Source organism: Tamandua tetradactyla, chromosome 12, assembly GCF_023851605.1.
Source record: "Tamandua tetradactyla isolate mTamTet1 chromosome 12, mTamTet1.pri, whole genome shotgun sequence".
NCBI lineage: Eukaryota > Metazoa > Chordata > Mammalia > Pilosa > Myrmecophagidae > Tamandua > Tamandua tetradactyla.
In genome coordinates, this window is record NC_135338.1 from 2,802,819 (window position 1) to 2,826,707 (window position 23,889).

The 23,889-nt window shown below is 39.2% G+C and overlaps 1 protein-coding gene across 1 annotated transcript in view; it reads right to left on the reverse strand.

Annotated features, from left to right (window-relative positions):
- SYT16 (synaptotagmin 16) overlaps nucleotides 1-23,889 on the reverse strand; it is a 220,500-nt gene that overhangs the window by 124,091 nt on the left and 72,520 nt on the right. Inside the window, exon 2 of the mRNA XM_077122439.1 lies at nucleotides 7,318-7,497. The gene's annotated coding sequence lies outside the window, so the exon portion shown is untranslated. The remainder of the gene's footprint in view (nucleotides 1-7,317; nucleotides 7,498-23,889) is intronic.

The following is a 23,889-nucleotide window of genomic DNA, read 5'->3' on the forward strand; positions in this document are numbered from 1 at the left end:
GGGCATGAATGTGATGGATTTGTTTGTCTGTTTTGAGTAATGAAAATGTCCTAAAATTAAATGTGGTGAGGAATGCACAACAATGCAATGATACTGTGAACTACTGATTGTTCACTCTGGATGGACTGTCTGATAAGTGAACATATCTCAATAAAAGTGGTGAAAAAACTAAAAAAAAAAAAAAAATAGTAGAGCTTGTGCTAAATAACTTTTAATCCCTGTGCAGAAGTAAAACACTGGTAGTGCCATGGGACAGACGTGGGGTGGAGGCAATGGGGAAGGAAGGCACCATGAAGGGAAAACCTTGCTCCCCAGCCAAGGTGGACGCCACTGAACCGGGGAAGGACGGAAATTTGCAGCAGCAGCAGATGCACACTGTGTGAGCAGGGGGACCAGCACTCTGCCCAAGAGCTTCTCTCCCAGACCTGAAAGGGGAAGGTAGCCGTGAACCTACCTCTTCCATCAGTGCTACTCTGCCCTGGCACACCTTTGAATCACCTGACATTCTTTTTTAAGCTACCTAGATTGTCCCATGGCTGCCGCAACCCATTCTGATTTAATCAGTTTGTAGTGAGGCTTAGAACCAACCACCTGTATCTCTTAAGCGCTTCCCAGATGGAGACCCAGTTGGGAAGTATCCTGATTGTTGACTGCAATCTGTAACATGAATGCATGGCAAGCTTACTTTGTAAGAATCCATCTAACCCCAGTTGGGTAGTATGGAATACCACTATTTGAGGAAAATATAGAAAAGATCATTTTGCAACCTATCCTTCATCAACTCTCCTAATTTGAGATCACTGAAAACCCAACTACAGGCTTCCAGTGTCCAAACCCTTCTTTTCCCCTCATCTCAGAAGTTCTTCTTAGTTGTAAAAGCTTGAAATAGTAGATTGAGTTGGGAAAGATTAGGTGGGCCAAAAAATAGTGACATTTAAGAGCTTGGCCTCTAGGGTCAAGCAGCCCTGAATCTGAGTCCCAGGTTTGCCATTTAACAGCTGGAAAAAAAATTCATCTCTCAGCCTCAGTTTCTACATCTGAAAAGTGGAGGTGATAATAGTTTCTATGCACAGGACTCTGTAGTGGGAAAGCAGAATATACTCTCACCTAACTACAGAGAGGGTTTCAAAACATTTGACAGCAGCAGCCACTATGGTCCAAGCCCTCCAAGCACGGCTGGGGCAATGTCTGAAGCCCCTGCCAGACCAGAAGCTAACAATTAAGTTGCAGATGTGGAGATGGGGTGGCCCTGGGGAGGGGCCAGTCAGCCGGGCCTTTGTGCCAACGTGTAGGGAGAGAGTACCATGTTTAAATAACCTCGCTGATGAGCACCAGCTGAGTACCAGCATCGCTCAAATATACAGAAGCTATCTCCTTATTTTCCTGTTGTGCTTCTGTCTTGCTTTGTAGCCCCATTCCCATGTCAGTACGGAGAAACCAAGCTTCAACTTGCCCAGTCAGTGTAACTTTCACCTTGGATAAACTTTTGGTCCTCAAAGGACTTTATCAAGAAAGTAAAAAAGACAATCTACAAGATGGGAAAAAATATTTGGAAACCACATATCTGATAAAGGATTAACATCCAGAATATATAAAGAAATCCTTCCACTTAACAACAAAAAGACAAACAATCAATATAAAAATGGGCAAAAGACGTGAACAAAGAAGATATAAAAATGGCTAGAAAGCACGTGGAAAGATGTTCAGTATTCATTAGCATGGGAAATGCAAATCAAAACCACAAGACACCATTTCAGACCCATCAGAATGGCTGCTATTAAATTATAAAGTGTTGGAGAGGATGTGGAGAAATAGTTATGCTTATTCATCGCTGGTGGGAATGAAATATGGTGCAGCCACTGTGGAAGTCAGTTCAGCAGTTCCTCAGAAAGCTCAGAACGAAGGAACTCCAACAGATATTTGCACACCTGTGTTCTTAGCACCGTTATTCACAATTGCCAAAGATGGAGCAACCCAAGCAGATGCCCATCAGTTGATGAATAGAAAAGTAAAATGTGGTATATACATACAATGGAATATGATTCAGCTGTTAAAAGGAACGAAGCCCTGATACACTGGCATGGCTAACCCTGAAGCATGATCTCACTGAGTTAAAACAATTAGAATAAGCGAACTCATAGAGTCAGAATCTAGACCATAGGTTACCAGGGGATGGGGTAGGAAGAGGAATGGGGAGTCAAGGCTTAAAACGTACAGGGTTCCTATCTGGAATGATAGAAATGTTTTGGTAACGGATGGCAGTGATGATAGCACAGCATTGTGAAGGCAATTGACAACACTTAAATGCATATACATATTTATATCTGAATATGATTAATAAGGGAAATGTTAAATTTTACGTACGGTAACAGAATGAAAATGTTTTTAAAAATCCATGGAACTCCACTACACAAAAAGTGAACCCTAAGTTAAAACATGGACTCTAATTAATAGTTGAACCATGGACTCCTATCAGTAGAGTTGATAGCACAATAGTTATAAAAATGTGCTATCAACAACTGTAACAAATGTTCCACACCAAAGCAAGGTGCTGGTCGTGGGGTGGTACATGGCAATCACGTATTTTATGCATGATTGTTCTTTAAATCAACAACTTTTCCACTTAAAAAAATCAATCTTTGGTGCTTTCTCCCTTTACCCACTCACGTACCCAATCCCTCCTCTGTACTCCCTTAACTTAGGAAACACCTGGGAATAGATGGAAGCTGAACATAACATGCTGTCCCTTTCTGCTGGGTCCCAGTGACCCCCAGAGGAAGCAAAGTTGATTTTCCCCATTGAGAGTAATCAAGTCTGCCCTTACATCATTCCCAGTGACGTGGTGATGTATCCATATTTAGACATGGTAATGCTCCAGGCAGGGTTAGCTTCAAAATTTGCAAGGACTGTTGCAAAATGAAAATACAGAGCTTTTGTTTCAAAAAGCATTAAAAGTTTCACAACTGTGGCAGCAGAGCTTAAACCAAGTGAGGGGCCCTTCGAAGCATGGAGTCCTGTGTGACTGCACAGGTTATGCACCAGAAAGCCCTGATTCCAGGGAGCCGTGGTCTGTTCACTCCTCCCAGTATCTGATTCAAGTCCACCTCACCCCAAGCTGCCATAACACCCTGGCAGGCATACTAACCCTTATTTCCCTAGCTTCCATGACCCCCTCCCCCACAGGCTCACGTAGAAACTTCTAAAGCACCTGTTTGCGACAAACCTGGAGGATTAGGGGAGAAGGGTCCTCTCTAGTCCCTTCCTCTGATCCCACCAGTATGTTCTACCCCATCGAGGCCATCTCTGCTGGTTTGAAAGGAAGTATGCCCCCTAGAAAAGCCTTGTTTTAATCAAAATCCCATTTCATAAAGGTAGAATAATCCCTATTCAAAACTGTATGTTTGAAACTGTGATCAGATCATCTTCCTGGATGATGTGATTTAGTCAAGAGTGGTTGTTAAACTGGATTAGAGAATGACATGTCTCCACCCATTTGGGTGGGTCTTGATTGGTTTACTGGAGTCCTATAAAAGAGAAAACATTTTGGAGAAAGAGATTCAGAGAGAGCAGAGGATGCTGCAGCACCACAAAGCAGAGAGTCCACGAGCCAGCGACCTTTGGAGATGAAGAAGGAAAACGCCTCCCGTTTCCTTCATGAAACAGAAAGCCAGGAGAGAAAGCTAGCAGATGATGCCGTGTTCACCATGTGCCCTTCCAGCTGAGAGAGAAAACCTGACTGTGTTCACCATGTGCTTTCTCACTTGAGAGAGAAACCCTGAACTTCATCGGCCTTCTTGAACCAAGGTATCTTTCCCTGGATGCCTTTGATTGGACATTTCTATAGACTTGTTTTCATTGGGACATTTTCTCAACCTTAGAACTGTTAACCAGTAACTTATTAAATTTCTCTTTTTAAAAGCCATTCTGTTTCTGGCATATTGCATTCTGGCAGCTAGCAAACTAGAACACCATTGCAGGCCCAGGTGGGACACCTGTGAAGACGTCTCCTCCACAGAGTTCCAAATGGGAAGCACATGCTCCTCTGCTATCCCCATCTCCCACAAGCCATCTTGGAATGCTTTCTCTCACCACAACCCTCCAATCCTACCCCCACAACCACCGCCCTTCTCAGGGATCCAGGAGACATCTCAAGCACTATGAATCTCTTTCCCAGTCGTTTTTCCAAGCCATTAGATTCTCTTTCCAGAAGTAAAAGGGATTTCTTCTTCCCTTCCTTGCCTGGGAAGAACTGCCCATATATCACAGCCTTTCTGTTTTCTACATTGTGCCTCTTAAATAAAACCCTTTGCTCCAACCTCAAAATTTTGCCCTAGATATGCAAAGAAAGATCATAGGAGAAAAACCACAAATAATTCTTTTAGTTCTTTTTTAACAACCCAAAGGAAGGCAAGGAATTTTTATCAGATAAATTATTTTTGCAAAATAAGGTCAGAAAAATAAATTGCCATTCCCACCCCTCTGATATTACCACAGAAACCTAAAAGAACCATTCCATTCCTCACAACTTCACCTGTTTTAGGTTATACAGATAAGGTTGCTGATATTCAACCATTTTTTTACCTGTGAAAATGCCAATATCATAGGGTTCAATCTGAAGGCAGGATGATCTCACTGATTTTCGATCATGTTTACTACATCTCTTCCAATACTAGAGAAGATATTGCTGTGAAAGTATCAAACAGGATTAGAGAGCGAGAGTTAGAAGAGGCCAAGTCCTGACTCATCAACTTATAAATGAGGACTCGAAGGCCTGAGGGGTAGCACGTTAAAAGTCAAGTTCTCAATGCTTCCACCACACCTGGCTTCTTTCTTTACTTCCTTACATTTGCCAAAATTTCACGAAGAAATCAGTGCTCTGGGAATGAAAGGCAAATGTGAGAGGTTAGATAAAATCTGAGATGGAAGCACGTTTTTCAGGCTTTTGATCAATGATAATTAAACTTTTTAAAGGAGAAATGTCAAAATGAAGGTGTTTGCATTTTAGACATTATACCTTGGAGATTTTTCCTGATTAAACTATTTTTAAAGCTCTTTCATGTGACCCATCTCTCAGTTTGAGATGTGGATTTTTCAATATTTCTTGAGCTAACAGCTTCTGATTCATGCTTTATTGTTATTGTTTAAATATTATCTTCAAGCTTCAATTCATTTGCAAGTATAATTTGTAATCGTCTCTAAAATACTCAGCATGTCAAACAAGACAAAAACAAAAATTTTTAAATAGCTCTAACCTTAGTTCTTGTACTCATTATAGTTTGCAAAGGAAAAAACATTACCAACTTTAACCTTACAATTTAGGTCATGTATGCAATATATTCGTGTGTGCTGTCATTTCTCCAAGCTCATTACTCTGACTGGTATTTTGTTAATGCTGCACAACTCTGGTTAAAATTGTATTAGCAGAGGTGTCCTGCTGGTTCTTTACAAAATCAGTTCAAACTAGATCAACCCTGCAAGAGATATCCTGATAATCCCAAAATACAGATGGATAAACCAAAGTCAGAATGGTTCCATAATTTACCAAGGTCACAAAACTAGTAACAGTCAGTTGCTAGAGAGAGAAACGTAGTAGAAATCTGTGAACTTACCTCCCATTACCAAGCAGAAGTCTGCTCATCCGGCTCATTTATGCCCCAGCTGGGACATGTATAACTAAACCATTCATAAGTCTCAGATTTCAAAAATTTAAAATATTCCACTCTACTCTTGGAAGATGAGTGAGACGTTCCAAGTGGAATTTAGAAAATAGAGTCACTGCAATAGCAGCAATACCCAGTCAACTGCCAGATCTGCAATTTACACCATTCCCATTATTATCCCCTGGGATGATTTTAAAATATGTCCAAAATTCTTTGATATTCTTCCCTACAAAATGTGGGGCCTGATTCCCCATCCCTTGCGTGTGGGCTGTATTTAGTCAACGACTACAACATGGAGGAAGTAAGAGTGCGCGACTTTAAGAGGAAGTGGTAAAGGAACTGCAGCTTCCTCCTTGCACTCTTTCTCGTATGTCTCACTCTGGTGGGAGCCAGCTGCAGTGCCGATGAAGACACTCAGGAAGCCCTGCAAGGAGGTCCCAGCGGTGAGGACCTACGGCCTCCTGCCATCCTGGAAGTGAAACTTTCAGTCACACTCAAGCCTTCGGGTGCCTGTAGTCCAGCCGATATTCCTACTGCAGCTTCATTCGAGAGCCTGCCCCAGACCAGCCAACTAAGCCACTCTCAAATTCTGACCCTCAGAAACCATCAGCTAACCCATGCTTGTCGTTTTAATGTTTGTTGTTGTTAAGTTTTGGGGTAATTTGTTCTGCATCAATAGATAATGAACACACCGTCCTCTATTTAGTCATAAATGATGCCCTTTTATAATACCAAAGCAAAAAAGCTGAGCTGTCCATGGCCACAAAAGCTGCCACAGCTATACGCCAAGTATTCTCCCTGGCCCAGGCTCATTTAGGATGTACCCAGAAAACAGAGCAACTAGACGGCGTTTCGTCTCCTCAAGACCATGTCCCTGCTCAGGAAAAAGAGTACACAGTTGTGCCTTGAACCACTTCTATTATACCTCCCACCCGTGGGGTATGACAGGGGAGTGAGAATCAAGCTGCTGGAAACAGCCAAGTTGTTATGGGTGAGATAAATGCCCTCTCTTAAAAATATCCAGCTTCTGAGTGATGAGAACCATCACTCTGTGATAACATCCCATACCACAAAGTTCAACACTGCGGCAATTGAAAACAAACAATGTCCTTTAAGAGCAGGAAGCCAATGATTTCTTCAAGTGTATAATTTTCCCCATCAAACTGAATGCAGGAAATAAATGATATAGTATATTCAGTGAGCCTAGAGAGTAAAAACCTCCCTTTGAAAATGACAGTCAACATGTAAGGCAAGCAGTAGGCTTGAAAACAATCTCAAAACAGCTAACTGGAAAAGAAATGTCAACACTGTTCCAAAATAATGAGGCTAAAACACATCAAGGGTCTTGTCAATCAAAGCGACTCCCCCCCCCCCCCCCGCCTTCAAGCACCAGTCAGGGGGACTCAATTTAGACATCAATAAAGCTAAGAAGATAGGAAGTGGTGGTCAGCCTTTTCCCATCTGCTCTTCAGACTCTGAGAGCTTCACTTTCACAAGGAGATTGTTTCCTTTAGTAAGTTCCATCCATCCTATGAACCCTTGGGGCTGCTGAACTGCATTTGTGATCTCCTCCTGGCCCCTCCTGGAACAGGAATGCTCCTTCCCTCACCCAAACCTCAGCGCCCAAGCTCAGGAGGATTTGGAGCTCAACGCTTACCCAGCCCCTTGCAGACCCCAGCCTTGTCGTTAGCGTGCTTCCTTTGCCCTTGTTGCTCCCAGCGTGTCAGGCCTCCTATTGTCTCAAAACACAGCTTCTTGTTGGTGAAGAGAAAGAGGACAACCAGAAAAATGATCAAGATGCCCACTGCAGACAAGAAACCAAGGGCTTCAGGAGTCACTGGCAAGAAAAAAGAAAGGAAAAACATCATCACGATTTAAGTGACAGCTGTTGGTGCTAACAAATGACCAAAGCTATTCAGAACCTTAACCTTTATCACTCAGCGTGATAAGTACTCTGTGGGGGTGACTCCTGCTAGCATCCCCTGTGTACAAGGGAAAGGAGAAGGACAATTGCCCAGTACACCCTACTGGGCTGGTTCTTCAGATGACAGGACTCCATATCTTTGTACTTGTGGTTTCTTCTACTTAGAACACAACCCCTCTTGCTCCCATCCACAGCCTAGTATTCAAACTATAAGAGAGCTGGTTAAGCTGGAAATAGTTGACCAGATTTCCAGTGTTATAAAAGCAAGGCCTAAAGCTTTTATAACTTACAAAATAATCACTAGGTACTTCTATTTATATTAACAATCAGACAAAAATTCATTTCTTGGATAAATTTTCACAAGTTCAACAATTCAATGTGATGACTATCAACAGGAACCAAAAAATTCCTAGTTCATGCCATGAAAACAAGAAATTAGAATTGCAGTTTTTGACTACTATTATTTAAAAATTTAGAAGATGAAATGCCATTTTTCCCCTCCTCGTTCTCCTTGTCATTGTCATAAAAAAAAAATCTGAGTTTTAAGTTGTCCTGGATAACTGCTACCCAGTATGCCTAAAAGAGTACCAGCCATTGAGTTCAGCAACGATAAAATATAACAGGGGGTCCAGAGCTAATCTGAGGTCCATGGAAGAATACTCTAAGCAAGTGAAATTTGAGTCAAGAGAGCAATCAGTAAAGAAATCCAGAAATGAACTGTACAAAGGGATTGATTGCAGAGCAGGTATCAACAAGAATTATTCAAGGGAATTGGGCATATATAAAAATGAACACCTAAAGAGCAGCTTTAATCCTTGGGCAGTTTTAAAACAAATATGAATGGATTATATTCACCTCTTCCTACCAGTCTGGTAGAGATAGGACTCATTTAGTCAATCCAAACCTCATGAGAAGATAAAATAAGTGATACCGTTTTGCTGAATCAATTTAGCGGCAAGCCAATGTAAAAATAAACTCAACAAAACAGGCAAGACAATGACCTCAGAGACGGCAAAGTGTTTACAGCGCCTGTAAACAAAGCCAGCATCTACCATGAGACAAAAAACACTATGCATGTATTGATCACATCCTCTCCTTTCAGAGGCAGGGCTGTGGTTGCAGTTCCAGGCATGTGTAAAGAAGTCACACTGCCCAGGTGGAAATCACAAGCTACACTTATTAGGTGTGCTCTTGGGCAAATTATTTAACGTCTCTGTGCTTCAATTTCCTAAGCTAGAAAGAAGAAAAAATAAATAGCACTATATCAAAAATCAAGTGAGTTGACACACAGAAACCTGTTGAGAAGCACCTAACACATAAAGAGTGCTCACACAGAATTGGCATCTTCCCCACCAGCACCTTTACAGATCTTCTCAGACATCCAGGAGCTGTCAGCTCTGAGATAAATGCCACTACTTGTGCTGAGTCTGTGCTTTGGTTCCCATCCCACACCCCTTCACCAAAACAATTATCTCTAGCTTTTTGCCCTCCGCCTGTATTTTTAACTACTGACACTTGTGGTCACCACATTCTTCTCATATGCATTTAAAAATGCACCAAGCAGGGTCGGTGCAACGGTGGCTCAGTGGCAGAATTCTCACCTGCCACGCCAGAGATCCGGGTTCGATTCCCAGAGCCATCCAATGCCAAAAAAAAAAAAAAAAAAAAACATGTACAAAGTGGCTCCCATCCTTTAAAAGCTCTTCCTCATCAATTTGCCCTCCTCAGTTACACCCCTTTTGCTTTTCACCTTTACAACCAATTGCCTTGAAAGTGTTGTCTACATTCATCTCCATTTCTAACCTCCAAAAGCACTATCACCCCAAACTCTCACCTGATTTCTCTGTCCCCAAACTCAAATCAATTCTTCAAACAGTATTTAGAGCAATCTTGAGGAATGTCAGTCTGATTCATTAGACTGCCCTCCTAAAGTCTTCCAAAGGCTACCTGTCGCCCGTAGGATGAAATCTGAATTCCTGTATTTGGCTTGCTACTGATTCCAGCCTATCCTTCAGCACTCCCCAACATCAGATTCTTTGTCACCGCTGTACTCGTCTATTTCTGGTTCCCCAAACATAGCTCACCTCCAGACCTTTGCATAGGATGTTTCAACTCCCTGGGACAATTGACCTACCTCTCTTCTGGCTAACTCTGAAACTGCATTTCCTCTGAAAGTCCTTCTCGCTGCTCTTGACCAAGCTGGATGCACCTACTGTGTGCTCCCACCCACTGAGCCCTTGACCGCTCCTTCAGTGGTTTTCAAATATTAGATTTTAAACTTCAGGAGAACAGGGATTACTTATGAATCACTCTTTGTACTCTCAACAGCTAAGATATGGTAGGCACTAAATATTTGATGCCTGAATAAAACTTGAAACTATTCTGTTACAACACATTGCTAAATACACCTATCAGTGAAAACTTCTGGAAAGAAAAGATATATTTCTAGTGGGTTTGTAAAACTACCAGCATACGATATGATATATATAAGACAGGCTCAGCTCTTAGAAAAAAAAGAGGGTTCATTTATTGTTCTTTCAAAAGCAGAAACATTTGTACCTTAAATCATTAATTAAACTAAATTTTTATGTTTGGTAAAGTATGTATTTCCACTATAAAAGCAGAACATGAGACTTATTACATAAAATCTTCCCAATTAAGAGCCTGGCCCCGGCACTGTTGGATCAACAATGCCATCCTGACCAAAATGGGGAAAAGAAGTGTAACAAAGAAGGTACCAGTGGCTGAGAGGGTTCAAATAGAGTTGAGAGGCTACTCTGGAGGTCACTCTTATGCTGGCTTCAATTGGACTTTGCTACCTAAGATAACTTACCAAACACCAACGAAACCCATTCTTGCCAACTCTAAAGAATACCTAGGGCAATATATAAGATTCTACAAAGGCTCCATGCACTGACCACGCGCAGCCCCCGGACCAACTGAGAGAATTGGATCGGAAACCCCCAGGCCGCGGAGAACGGTGACGGGTGGGGGAGGCCCCTTCCAAACCCGTGACTCCCGGGGAACGTGCACTCTCTCGGGCGGGCCGCTGCCGCTGGCGCCCTCCCGCCACGCTTGTTGCCCAGGGCCGACTAGGAAATTCGGACGGGCTCTTTCCCTGGCTGCGGCGACCAGCAACCCTCCCTGCGTTCGGACCCCGGGCCGGCTCAAGCCGTTTCGGCTAGCGAACCCCCCGGACGGCGAGAGTTTTCCAAAGTTTAAGGTCCCACAGCACCTTTTACTGGTGGGACCCGCAGACAAACGTGTGCCACGAGCGCCACCTACTGGGCAGGATAAGAAAAACAGAACCCAGAGATTTCACAGAAAAATATTACAACCTTGCTGGGTCCAACACCAAGAAAAATCTGAATAAATGCCCAGACGCCAGCAGCAGAAGATAACTGTCCACGCTCAAAAGATTGAGAATATGGCCCAGTCAAAGGAACAAACCAATAGCTCAAATGAGACACAAGAGCTGAGACAACTAATCCTGAATATACGAACAGAAATGGAAAACCTCTTCAAAAATGAAATCGATAAATTGAGGGAGGACATGAAGAGGACATGGGCTGAACATAAAGAAGAAATAGAAAAACTGAAAAAACAAATCGCAGAACTTATGGAAGTGAAGGATAAAGTAGCAAACATAGAAAAAATAATGGATAGCTACAATGATAGATTTAAAGAGACAGAAGATAGAATTAGTGATTTGGAGGATGGAACATCTGAATCCCAAAAAGAAACAGAAACTATCGGGAAAAGAATGGAAAAATTTGAACAGGGTATCAGGGAACTCAAGGACAATATGAACCGCACAAATATACGTGTTGTGGGTGTCCCAGAAGGAGAAGAGAAGGGAAAAGGAGGAGAAAAACTAATGGAAGAAATTTTCACTGAAAATTTCCCAACTCTTATGAAAGACCTAAAATTACAGATCCAAGAAGTGCAGCGCACCCCAAAGAGATTAGACCCAAATAGGCGTTCTCCAAGACACTTACTAGTTAGAATGTCAGAGGTCAAAGAGAAAGAGAAGATCTTGAAAGCAGCAAGAGAAAAACAATCCATTACATACAAGGGAAACCCAATAAGACTTTGTGTAGATTTCTCAGCAGAAACCATGGAAGCTAGAAGACAGTGGGATGATATATTTAAAATACTAAAAGAGAAAAACTGCCAACCAAGACTCCTATATCCAGCAAAATTATCCTTCAAAAATGAGGGAGAAATTAAAACATTCTCAGACAAAAAGTCACTGAAAGAATTTGTGACCAAGAGACCAGCTCTGCAAGAAATACTAAAGGGAGCACTAGAGTCAGATACAAAAAGACAGAAGAGAGAGATATGGAAAAGAGTGTAGAAAGAAGGAAAATCAGATGTGATATATATAATACAAAAGGCAAAATGTTAGAGGAAAATATTATCCAAACAGTAATAACACTAAATGTCAATGGACTGAATTCCCCAATCAAAAGACATAGATTGGCAGAATGGATTAAAAAACAGGATCCTTCTATATGCTGTCTACAGGAAACACATCTTAGACCCAAAGATAAACACAGGTTGAAAGTGAAAGGTTGGGAAAAGATATTTCATGCAAATAACAACCAGAAAAGAGCAGGAGTGGCTATACTAATATCCAACAAATTAGACTTCAAATGTAAAACAGTTAAAAGAGACAAAGAAGGACACTATATACTAATAAAAGGAACAATTAAACAAGAAGACATAACAATCATAAATATTTACCCACCAAACCAGAATGCCCCAAAATACGTGAGGAATACACTGCAAACACTGAAAAGGGAAATAGACTCATATACCATAATAGTTGGAGACTTCAATTCACCACTCTCATCAATGGACAGAACATCTAGACAGAGGATCAATAAAGAAATAGAGAATCTGAATATTACAATAAATGAGCTAGGCTTAACAGACATTTATAGGACATTACATCCCACAACAGCAGGATACACCTTTTTCTCAAGTGCTCATGGATCATTCTCAAAGATAGACCATATGCTGGGTCACAAAGCAAGTCTTAACAAATTTAAAATGATTGAAATCATACACAACACTTTCTCGGATCATAAAGGAATGAAGTTGGAAATCAATAATAGGCGGAGTGCCAGAAAATTCACAAATACGTGGAGGCTCAACAACACACTCCTAAACAACGACTGGGTCAAAGAAGAAATTGCAAGAGAAATTAGCAAATACCTCGAGGCGAATGAAAATGAAAACACAACATATCAAAACTTATGGGACGCAGCAAAGGCAGTGCTAAGAGGGAAATTTATTGCTCTAAATGCCTATATCAGAAAAGAAGAAAAGGCAAAAATTCAGGAATTAACTATCCATTTGGAAGAACTGGAGAAAGAACAGCAAGCTAACCCCAAAGCAAGCAAAAGGAAAGAAATAACAAAGATTAGAGCACAAATAAATGAAATTGAAAACATGAAAACAACAGAGAAAATCAATAAGGCCAGAAGTTGGTTCTATGAGAAAATCAATAAGATTGATGGGCCCTTAGCAAGATTGACAAAAAGAAGAAGAGAGAGGATGCAAATAAATAAGATCAGAAATGGAAGAGGAGACATAACTACTGACCTCACAGAAATAAAGGAGGTAATAACAGGATACTATGAACAACTTTACGCTAATAAATACAACAATTTAGAGGAAATGGACGGGTTCCTGGAAAGACATGAACAACCAACTTTGACTCAAGAAGACATAGATGACCTCAACAAACCAATCACAAATAAAGAAATTGAATTAGTCATTCAAAAGCTTCCTAAAAAGAAAAGTCCAGGACCAGATGGCTTCACATGTGAATTCTACCAAACGTTCCAGAAAGAATTAGTGCCAATTCTCTTCAAACTCTTCAAAAAAATCGAAGTGGAGGGAAAACTACCTAATTCATTCTATGAAGCCAACATCACCCTCATACCAAAACCAGGCAAAGATATTACAAAAAAAGAAAACTACAGACCAATCTCTCTAATGAATACAGATGCAAAAATCCTCAATAAAATTCTAGCAAATCGTATCCAACAACACATTAAAAGAATTATACATCATGACCAAGTAGGATTCATCCCAGGTATGCAAGGATGGTTCAACATAAGAAAATCAATTAATGTAATACACCATATCAACAAATCAAAGCAGAAAAATCACATGATCATCTCAATTGATGCAGAGAAGGCATTCGACAAGATTCAACATCCTTTCCTGTTGAAAACACTTCAAAAGATAGGAATACAAGGGAACTTCCTTAAAATGATAGAGGGAATATATGAAAAACCCACAGCTAATATCATCCTCAATGGGGAAAAATTGAAAACTTTCCCCCTAAGATCAGGAACAAGACAAGGATGTCCACTATCACCACTATTATTCAACATTGTGTTGGAGGTTCTAGCCAGAGCAATTAGACAAGAAAAAGAAATACAAGGCATCAAAATTGGAAAGGAAGAAGTAAAACTATCACTGTTTGCAGACGATATGATACTATATGTCGAAAACCCGGAAAAATCCACAACAAAACTACTAGAGCTAATAAATGAGTACAGCAAAGTAGCAGGTTACAAGATCAACATTCAAAAATCTGTAGCATTTCTATACACTAGTAAGGAACAAGCTGAGGGGGAAATCAAGAAACGAATCCCATTCACAATTGCAACTAAAAGAATAAAATACCTAGGAATAAATTTAACTAAAGAGACAAAAAACCTATATAAAGAAAACTACAAAAAACTGCTAAAAGAAATCACAGAAGACCTAAATAGATGGAAGGGCATACCGTGTTCATGGATTGGAAGACTAAATATAGTTAAGATGTCAATCCTACCTAAATTGATTTACAGATTCAATGCAATACCAATCAAAATCCCAACAACTTATTTTTCAGAAATAGAAAAACCAATAAGCAAATTTATCTGGAAGGGCAGGGTGCCCCGAATTGCTAAAAACATCTTGAGGAAAAAAAAACGAAGCTGGAGGTCTCGCGCTGCCTGACTTTAAGGCATATTATGAAGCCACAGTGGTCAAAACAGCATGGTATTGGCATAAAGATAGATATATCGACCAATGGAATCGAATAGAGTGCTCAGATATAGACCCTCTCATCTATGGACATTTGATCTTTGATAAGGCAGTCAAGCCAACTCACCTGGGACAGAACAGTCTCTTCAATAAATGGTGCCTAGAGAACTGGATATCCATATGCAAAAGAATGAAAGAAGACCCATCTCTCACACCCTATACAAAAGTTAACTCAAAATGGATCAAAGATCTAAACATTAGGTCTAAGACCATAAAACAGTTAGAGGAAAATGTAGGGAGATATCTTATGGATCTTACAACTGGAGGCGGTTTTATGGACCTTAAACCTAAAGCAAGAGCACTGAAGAAGGAAATAAATAAATGGGAACTCCTCAAAATTAAACACTTTTGTGCATCAAAGAACTTCATCAAGAAAGTAGAAAGACAGCCTTCACAATGGGAGACAATATTTGGAAATGATATATCAGATAAAGGTCTAGTATCCAGAATTTATAAAGAGATTGTTCATCTCAACAACAAAAAGACAGCCAACCCAATTACAAAATGGGAAAAAGACTTGAACAGACACCTCTCAGAAGAGGAAATACGGATGGCCAAGAGGCACATGAAGAGATGCTCAATGTCCCTGGCCATTAGAGAAATGCAAATCAAAACCACAATGAGATATCATCTCACACCCACCAGAATGGCCATTATCAACAAAACAGAAAATGACAAGTGCTGGAGAGGATGCGGAGAAAGAGGCACACTTATCCACTGTTGGTGGGAATGTCAAAGGGTGCAACCACTGTGGAAGGCAGTTTGGCGGTTCCTCAAAAAGCTGAATATAGAATTGCCATATGACCCAGCAATACCATTGCTAGGTATCTACTCAAAGGACTTAAGAGCAAAGACACAAACGGACATTTGCACACCAATGTTTATAGCAGCGTTATTTACAATTGCAAAGAGATGGAAACAGCCAAAATCTCCATCAACAGAAGAGTGGCTAAACAAACTGTGGTATATACATACGATGGAATATTATGCAGCTTTAAGACAAGATAAACTTATGAACCATGTAATAACATGGATGGACCTAGAGAATATTATGCTGAGTGAATCCAGCCAAAAACTAAAGGACAAATACTGTATGGTCCCACTGATGTGAACGGACATTCGAGAATAAACTTGAAATATGTCATTGGTAACAGAGTTCAGCAGGAGTTAGAAACAGGGTAAGACAATGGGTAATTGAAGCTGAAGGGATACAGACTGTGCAACAGGACTAGATACAAAAACTCAAAAATGGACAGCACAATAATACCCAATTGTAAAGTAATCATGTTAAAACACTGAATGAAGCTGCATCTGAGCTATAGGTTTTTGCTTTGTTTTGTGTTGTTTTGTTTTGATTTTACTATTATTACTTTTATTTTTTCTCTATATTAACATTCTATATCTTTTTCGGTTATGTTGCTAGTTCTTCTAAACTAATGCAAATGTACTAAGAAATGATGATCATGCAGCTATGTGATGATGTTAAGAATTAATGATTGCATGTGTAGAATGGTATGATCTCTAAATGTTGGGTTAATTTCTTTTTTTCTGTTAATTAAAAAAAAAAAAGAGGAGGGATAATTGGAGATGAAGGGATAAAAAAAAAAAAAAAAAAAAAAAAGGCTCCATGCACTGGGGTAACTTTCCAAAACCTACAACCTCCAGATGGGTCCCTGGACCACATAAGTCTTAAAATGTAGAGGGGCCAACCTCTACAGAATATCTAGTTCCATCTCCTTATCTCATATGATCGACAACTCCTTCCAACATGGAAAAATTAGAATAGAAATAGCCTAAATACCCCTAAAGAGTGGGAGAAAGATCAAAGGTGATGGTGGAGTTATACAGAGAAGGTCAGGTTTAACAAATGAGTATGAGTGCTGAATCATTACATTGATATTTCTTTTAGCCTCCAGTACCTTAGAGCAGCTAGAAATAAAAACCTAAAATTGTGGAATTGTAACCCATACCAAACTCTGAAATCTGTTCTACAACTAATTGTCACACTTTGAAATTTATTGCCTTTATGCATATATGTTATTTAAAGAGAAGGAGGAGTACAACAGAGAAGACAGGATTTAACAAATGAGTATGATGCTGAATCATTATATTGATATTTCTGCTGTTTTTCAGTGTGTCTTGAAGTAACTAGAAGAAAAAACGAAAAGTCATGGAACTGTGACCCATACCAAACTTTAAAATCTGTTCTATAACTAGCAAAAATTGTTGATATTGGGCTTTACTTTCCTGGCTTATATTACTCAATATTTCTAAATATTTTGATTATTTTTATCTATTTTAATTATTTTTGAGTAAGTAAAAGAAACAAAACAAGTAATTCATGCATATAGTAGAATATTTTTTAAAATTTAGGACAGTGTGAAAAGAAAAAAAGAAGATCATGTTGAATCTTACCATTCATAGAAAACCACTGTTAACATTCTGGCTTTTTTTTTACAGTTTTTTTTCCTTAAATATTTTTACTGTCTTATGCTGATATTAATGTGTTTAATATAACATTCCCAAGTCCCAAATTAAAAACAATGTAAGGATCATATGGTAGCCCATGACAAACTCTGGGATCTGTCCTGTAACCACTTGTTGAAGAGTGCTTTGAAAACTATTGCTTTTTTATTTCTTTGCTTCGTATATATGTTATACTATACAATAAAAAAAGTTAAAAATATACATATAAAGAAATTTTCAATATAATTTCCAAAGATGTAAGAAAAAAGAAATGGAAAAGAAAATGGTTCTTATGTTGTTTATAATAACCCTGATTTGGGAGAATAAATATTTTTGTTAATAATTCTTGCAGTCAGGACTCAACTGTGAATGGATGTAAAATTCTTAGGTAGGTCCCAATATTTTTTCTTCTCAAAATTGCATAGACATGGCTCCATTACCTTTTAACCTTTAATGTATCACAACTATGTGTGATGTTACAGCTTAATTTTTGTCACTGCACAAGCAATAACATTTTTCAGTCTTGATACTCCTAGAATTTTTTCCTTTGTAACAGAAAAATTTTACCATGATGTGTCTTTCTGTAGATATCTTTTAATGATTCTTCCAGGAACTCTTCACCAATATATTCATGGTTTCTTATTTTAAAAGCTTCGGAGAGTTTTCTTCTATCATGTCTTTGGTAATTCATTTTGTTCTACCTATTCTTATTTCTATTTTAAGCTGAATTATTATTTCTTTGGCCACCAATTTTTCTTTTTTTTTTTCCCTCTGCAGTCTGATGGGTCTTCTTAAATACGACCTACACACTTTTTTTTTTTTTCACATGGGCAGGCACCGGGAATCGAACCCAGGTCTCTGGTATGGCAGGCAAGAACTCTGCCACTGAGCCACCGTGACCCATCCGACATTTTGACTCAACAAAGTAGGTGGCACAATGCACTCTTTTTTTTTTTTTCTTTTAAATACGAGTCATCTTTTTATTTATTCAGTCTGTTTTTTTTCTTTCTTTCTTTCTTTTTTTTTTTTTAACATGGGCAGGCACCGGGAATCGAACCCGGGTCCTCGGGCTTGGCAGGCCAGCATTCTTACCTGCTGAGCCACTGTGGCCCACCCACAATGCACTCTTAACCACTAGGCCATCCTCATTATTATCAACTCTGAATATCTGAGCCCGTGGCAGACAATGGGAAAGATGTTTTGTTTCCCCTTATTTCAAGTTGGATGGAGGGAGAATCATCAGGCATAATAAATACAAATATAACTAATGTGGAGAGAAAGCTTAGTTGGGCAAGTTTGGTTATTTCAATAGAGTTCATGTTTCTGCCAGACACTACCAATTCTGATTTCCTCTTTTCTATATGTTTATGGTTATTTAGGAGAAAGTCTGAAGAGGGTGCATGAGAAGCTGCCAGACAGATGCTATTTTAAACTGTAGGATAGCTTATAAACTTTCCAAATAAGTAGAATATTATAGAAATGGCCAGAAGTAGGCAGCAACCTGAAATTTGTAAGACTTGCTTAATCAGGGTTGCACACAAAACTTCTCTGCTTAAATGTGGTTTCAAATTCCAAATATAACCTAGCAATTCCATTCTTCATTATATACTCAAGAGAATGAAAACATAGGTCCACACAAAATCTCATACTTGAATTATACTGTACATACTGAATGTTCATAATAGTATTATTCATAATAGCCAAAAAGCTGAAATAGCCCAAACGTCTGTCAATGGAATATTATTCAGCAATAAAAAGAAATGAAGCATTGATACATGCAACCACCTACAAGAATCTTGAAACATAATGCTGAGTGAGAGAAGCCGACACAAAATGACAAATTGTATGATTCCATTTATATAAAATGCTACAATAAGGAAGGAAATTCATAGAGTTAGAAAGTAGATTAGTGGTTGCCAGGGGGTGGAGGGAATGGGGAATGGTAACTGTCTGCTAATGGACAGAGGATGTCTTACTGGGGTGATGAAAATGTCCTAGAATTGGACAGTGGTGATAGTTGCAAAGCTTGATGAATATACTAAAAACCACCAGATTACATCCTTTAAAGGGATGAATTGTATTGTATGTGAATTTTATCTCAAAAATATGTTTAATTCCAAATATATCATTTAGTAAAGACTTGAATACGTGAAAAATCATAAGTTGTCCTAAATTTGGTTTGAAAACTATTTTCTTCACATTTTAAGCTCTTTGTAATTTTATTATTCCACTTTTAGAATTTATAAATTATAGTTTATATTTTATAGATTATGGGAATCATAGTCAGCAACTCTATAATGAATGTGTAACTCTGAACACAGCTGCCAACAGCTCTAAAAGTCTAAGCCAAAGAAGGTTTGATGCTGCTTCTTTGTGCATGTGGGTCCAAACAAAATTAGAGACTTTGGCAGGAAAATCGTTTTGTATCCCATATATACAAGTGCTATAGTGAAGAATAAGCATTACATACATCATCTGCTATAGATGACAAGGGCACATATGTCAAGAGACTTAAGTGCCATCTGCAGAGTAACTCATCTAATTATTCAAGCGATTACTAAGTTAGAAATCAGATGGCTGTGAAGTTCGGTCACACAGTTCATGTTGAAGACGTCCTCAAAGTTAAATATATCTCTGATGTGCGCTGTACGGCGCCATGGGTTTATTTCCAAGCAGTGGCTCAAGGAGAAGGCAGTGCATATGATGACAAAGAAGAGGACTCTGCATGTCACATCGTCACTAGATGTTTGCAAATTCCATTTCACAGTTGTTGAAAAGGTAAAAAGGTTAACTAGTTGCAGCAATTTGACTTTCAACAAGAACTAGGAATAAGATGAGAGGAAGCTGAGAATTTATTTAACAAAAAGGTTAACATGGAAACCAGAATCATCTGAGTCATAACAATAGAAATAATTGAAAACTAAAGTTATAATTTCTCTGGAATAAATTTTCCCGGCACCATTTTGAGGAACATAAGGAAGTTCATTAGAAACACAAGGAAAACCTAAGGTATATCAAAAACTCTACTCACTTATATACAGCTGCCTCTGAGCATCCATCAATCTGAAAGTCCTACTTTCAGTGCTACAACTTTGATTTCATTCATCCCTTTAAAAAGCAGAATTAGTCTAAAGTTGTTTTTATTATGTTTTCAAGCATAGTCATGCAGCAGAACTTCCTGACTTGAGCTTAAGCTTTATTCGCCTTAGAATTCCAGCAATGCCTGGGCATGTCTGCACCTACCTCCAGGGATCCATCCACCTGAGGCCTCAGAACATCCCAGGAAGGACAGTGAACAAAATCAGTGAAGCAAGGAGACCTGAGTATAGCACAGGTGTCTCCAACTCAGGGTGACCTCAGCCCAGATCCCCTAAGTTCCGGGGCAGAAAGAGTAAAATAAAAATTACAGCATTAGGCATTAGCAGCATTTGAAAAGTAAGATATTTTCAAAGGCTGGTTAGGCAGCAATAAAAGCTGAGGCCCTTGATCTCAGAGATAAGGAGGACAATGGAGACAGAAGTAGGTTCTAGGAGCAGCTGTGGTGTCTCCATTTCAGCAGCAATAAAGGAGGCCACCATGGAAAGCTAGAGCAAGAGAGAGAAAATGGTGTGAACCAAAAACTGGGTCTACAAGTTACAAGAAAGATATTTCCTGGACACCCCCAGGACTCCTTGGTAGGCCTTGTATGAGGGGTGAATCTTTCAAAGAGAAGATGGAGACAAAGAATGTTTGCACCTTTTCTCTACCTTTTGGCCAGTATTGGATTGAATCATGTCCCCCATGAAAACGTGTTCAAGTCCTAAGCCCTGGTCCTGTGGATGTGACCCTGTTTGTAAAAAGGATCTTTGAAGATGTGATTAGTTAAGGTGAAGTCAAACTGCATGTTGGGATTGAATCATGTCCCCTACAAAAGGCAAACACAGGTCCCAACCCCTCGTCCTGTGGGGATTAATCTGTATATAGATAGGAACTTAAGGATGTTATTAGTTAAGGTGTGCCCAAACTGAGTGAGGGTGGGCCTTCATCCAATATGACTGAAGTCCTTATAAGCAAAAGAAATTGCTATGGAAGAAGAAGCCACGGGGAAAAGCAAGAAGCTGGAAGACTACAAGATCCAAATGAGAAAAGAGAGATGTCACTATGTGCTTTGCCAAGTAACAGAAAAGCCAAGGAACCTCTAAGATTTCAGCCAAAAAAGAAAATACCAACATTCAGAGGAAGCAAGCCTTCTAGTTTCTGAAACCATTAGCCAATAAATGTCTGTTGTTAAGTCATTACATAGTATGGCATATATTTTAGCAGCAAGGAAACTAGAACAGCTTTCTAAACCGGCGTCCACCCTGTGATGCTGTCTCTCCTATAACTGGGACTCACCATCTAGGAATCAAGGGGTGGAAGGGCAGTGCCACTATTCACTATACCCTAGTGATCCACTAGAAAAGCATTTGCTTCCTGATTCCACAACCTTCAACTCCGCTGGTCTGCAGGTCCTAGTTCCAAGATGAAGAGTGCTTCCTCCAGGACACACCACAATGATTCCACTGAACTGGAAGCTGAGATCGCCACCTGGCCACATTCGTCTGCTTCATGCCACTGAACCAACAGGCAAAGGGAATCAGTGCACTGCCTGGAGTGACGGATCCTGATTATCAAGGGAAAGTAGGACTGCTACTATACTGAAATACAGGTGATCACTTAGGGCATCTCTTAGACTGCCATGCCCTGTGATTAAAGTCAATGGAAAACTGCAACAACCCAATCCAGGTGGAACTGCAAATGGCCCAGAAACTGTAAGAATGAAGGTTTGGAGCACATCACCAGGCAAAGAACCATGACCAGCTAAGTGCTAGCTAAGGGCAGAGGGAATATGGAATGGATAGTAATAGAAGATAATTGTAACTATGAGTTATATACACATGACCAGCTGCAGAAATGAGGACTACAGTGCTTATTGCTTCTTCGTTTTGTGGTGATATGTTTATATATAAATATCAAATATCCTTGTTTTCTTCCTTGTTTATCCCCTTAACATATAGTATATTAATTTTATATCATAGTCTATAAGTTACAGGATATCAACTTCAAAACGGAATATTACCCAAAGATTTGAATCCTCTTATAGGAAAAGAAATACATTTCTGATTGTATGCAGAACAGTTGAAGTATGACTGTTATTGTTTTGATTTAGTGATTAAGTATGGTTTAAAGAGATGTGTGTAAGTGCCAAGTTCACAAGGGGTTGGCTGTGATGGTTAAATTCCTGTGTCAATGCGGCTAGTTTATGGCGTACAGTTGTTTGGTCAAGCAAGCCCCGCCCTGATGTTACTGTGAGGATATTTTGTGGACTTAAATCATCAGGCTGTTGAGTGTATCTACAGATGGTACATCCACAGTTGACAAAGGAGATTGCTTTCTGCAACAAGAGATGTCTCATCCAACAAGTTGAAAGCCTGAAAGGGAGAACTAATGATTTCAGCAGTCAGAAAGAAGAATTTCTATCTCAACTTCAGCCAGCCAGCTTCTTCTTGGGAATTTATCGAAAAATTTATTGGAGCTCCCTACTTGCAGCCTGCCCTATGGAATCTGGACTTCTTAATCCCCTATCATAAATCTCATAATATTTACATAAATATATATATATATATATCTTGTTTCTTTTTCTCTGGAGAATCCTGATGAATATACTGAAATCAAGTTGGGCCCTAATCAAATCCCTATAAGTAGAAGAGTCCTTATAAATAGAGGAAATTTGCATGCAGTGGTAAGATAGAGAAGGAGGCAGATGAATATATGGTAGAGGTAGAGATGGAGTGATGGACCGCCAGCAAGCTAACACCACAAAGCTGCAGACTTTAGCGTAAGAATAATCCTGTCAAAGCCTTGATTTGGGACTTCTAGCCTCCCAAACTGTAAAGATGATAAAGGCCTCTTGTTTAAGCCAGCCAGTCTGCAGTATTTGTGATAGCAGCCCCGGAAAACTCACAGCCAGTATGTCCAGAGAAACTATATTCCCTCTTTCTGTGCAGCCCACCATAAAGAATAAAAGATAGAGAAGCTTTCAGGACATAAGCACCAATGTGTTCATCTCCACATACAGCTACTTCAGTGCACAACTCAAAACATCTATAAAATTAGGCTCATATATACCAGTAGTTGCATTTTTACAAAATTAAACCACCTAAAAATTTGGTACATAAGCTACCCTGAGTGTTGCAGTTTTTAATTTTCCTTTTTTCCTACCATTATGTATCTGGAATTAAAAATATAAAATAATTAAGTAAGTCTTTGAAACTTAACATATTATTTTACAGTGCCTAAGCCTTCCTATTGATTGAATGGAGAGTCAATCATTTTTCTAAAAATTTTCTAGGGCTATGAAACATGAAATTTTACATTTAAAGTAAGGCAAATGGATAGCTCCACTTAGATTTTTTCCCCAGTAATAGCTAACAAAGATATGCTAACTACATTTCAAACAAATTCTTTGGAAAAAAAAAAATAGACCTTTCAAAAAATAGGGAAAAAAAGTGGCTTAATGAGACCTAGTGAGATTTTAACATGTTCCAAAATAAAACATAGCAACATATGGAGTCACTAGCAACCAATCATTTCTCAAAACATTTGAGAACATAGCATTTGGGGGTATACATTGGATGCTATTTTTAATATAGTAATATATGTGTGTTGAAATGTGTCCATCTTCTTCTGAGAATTAAGTAGCCTAACCTG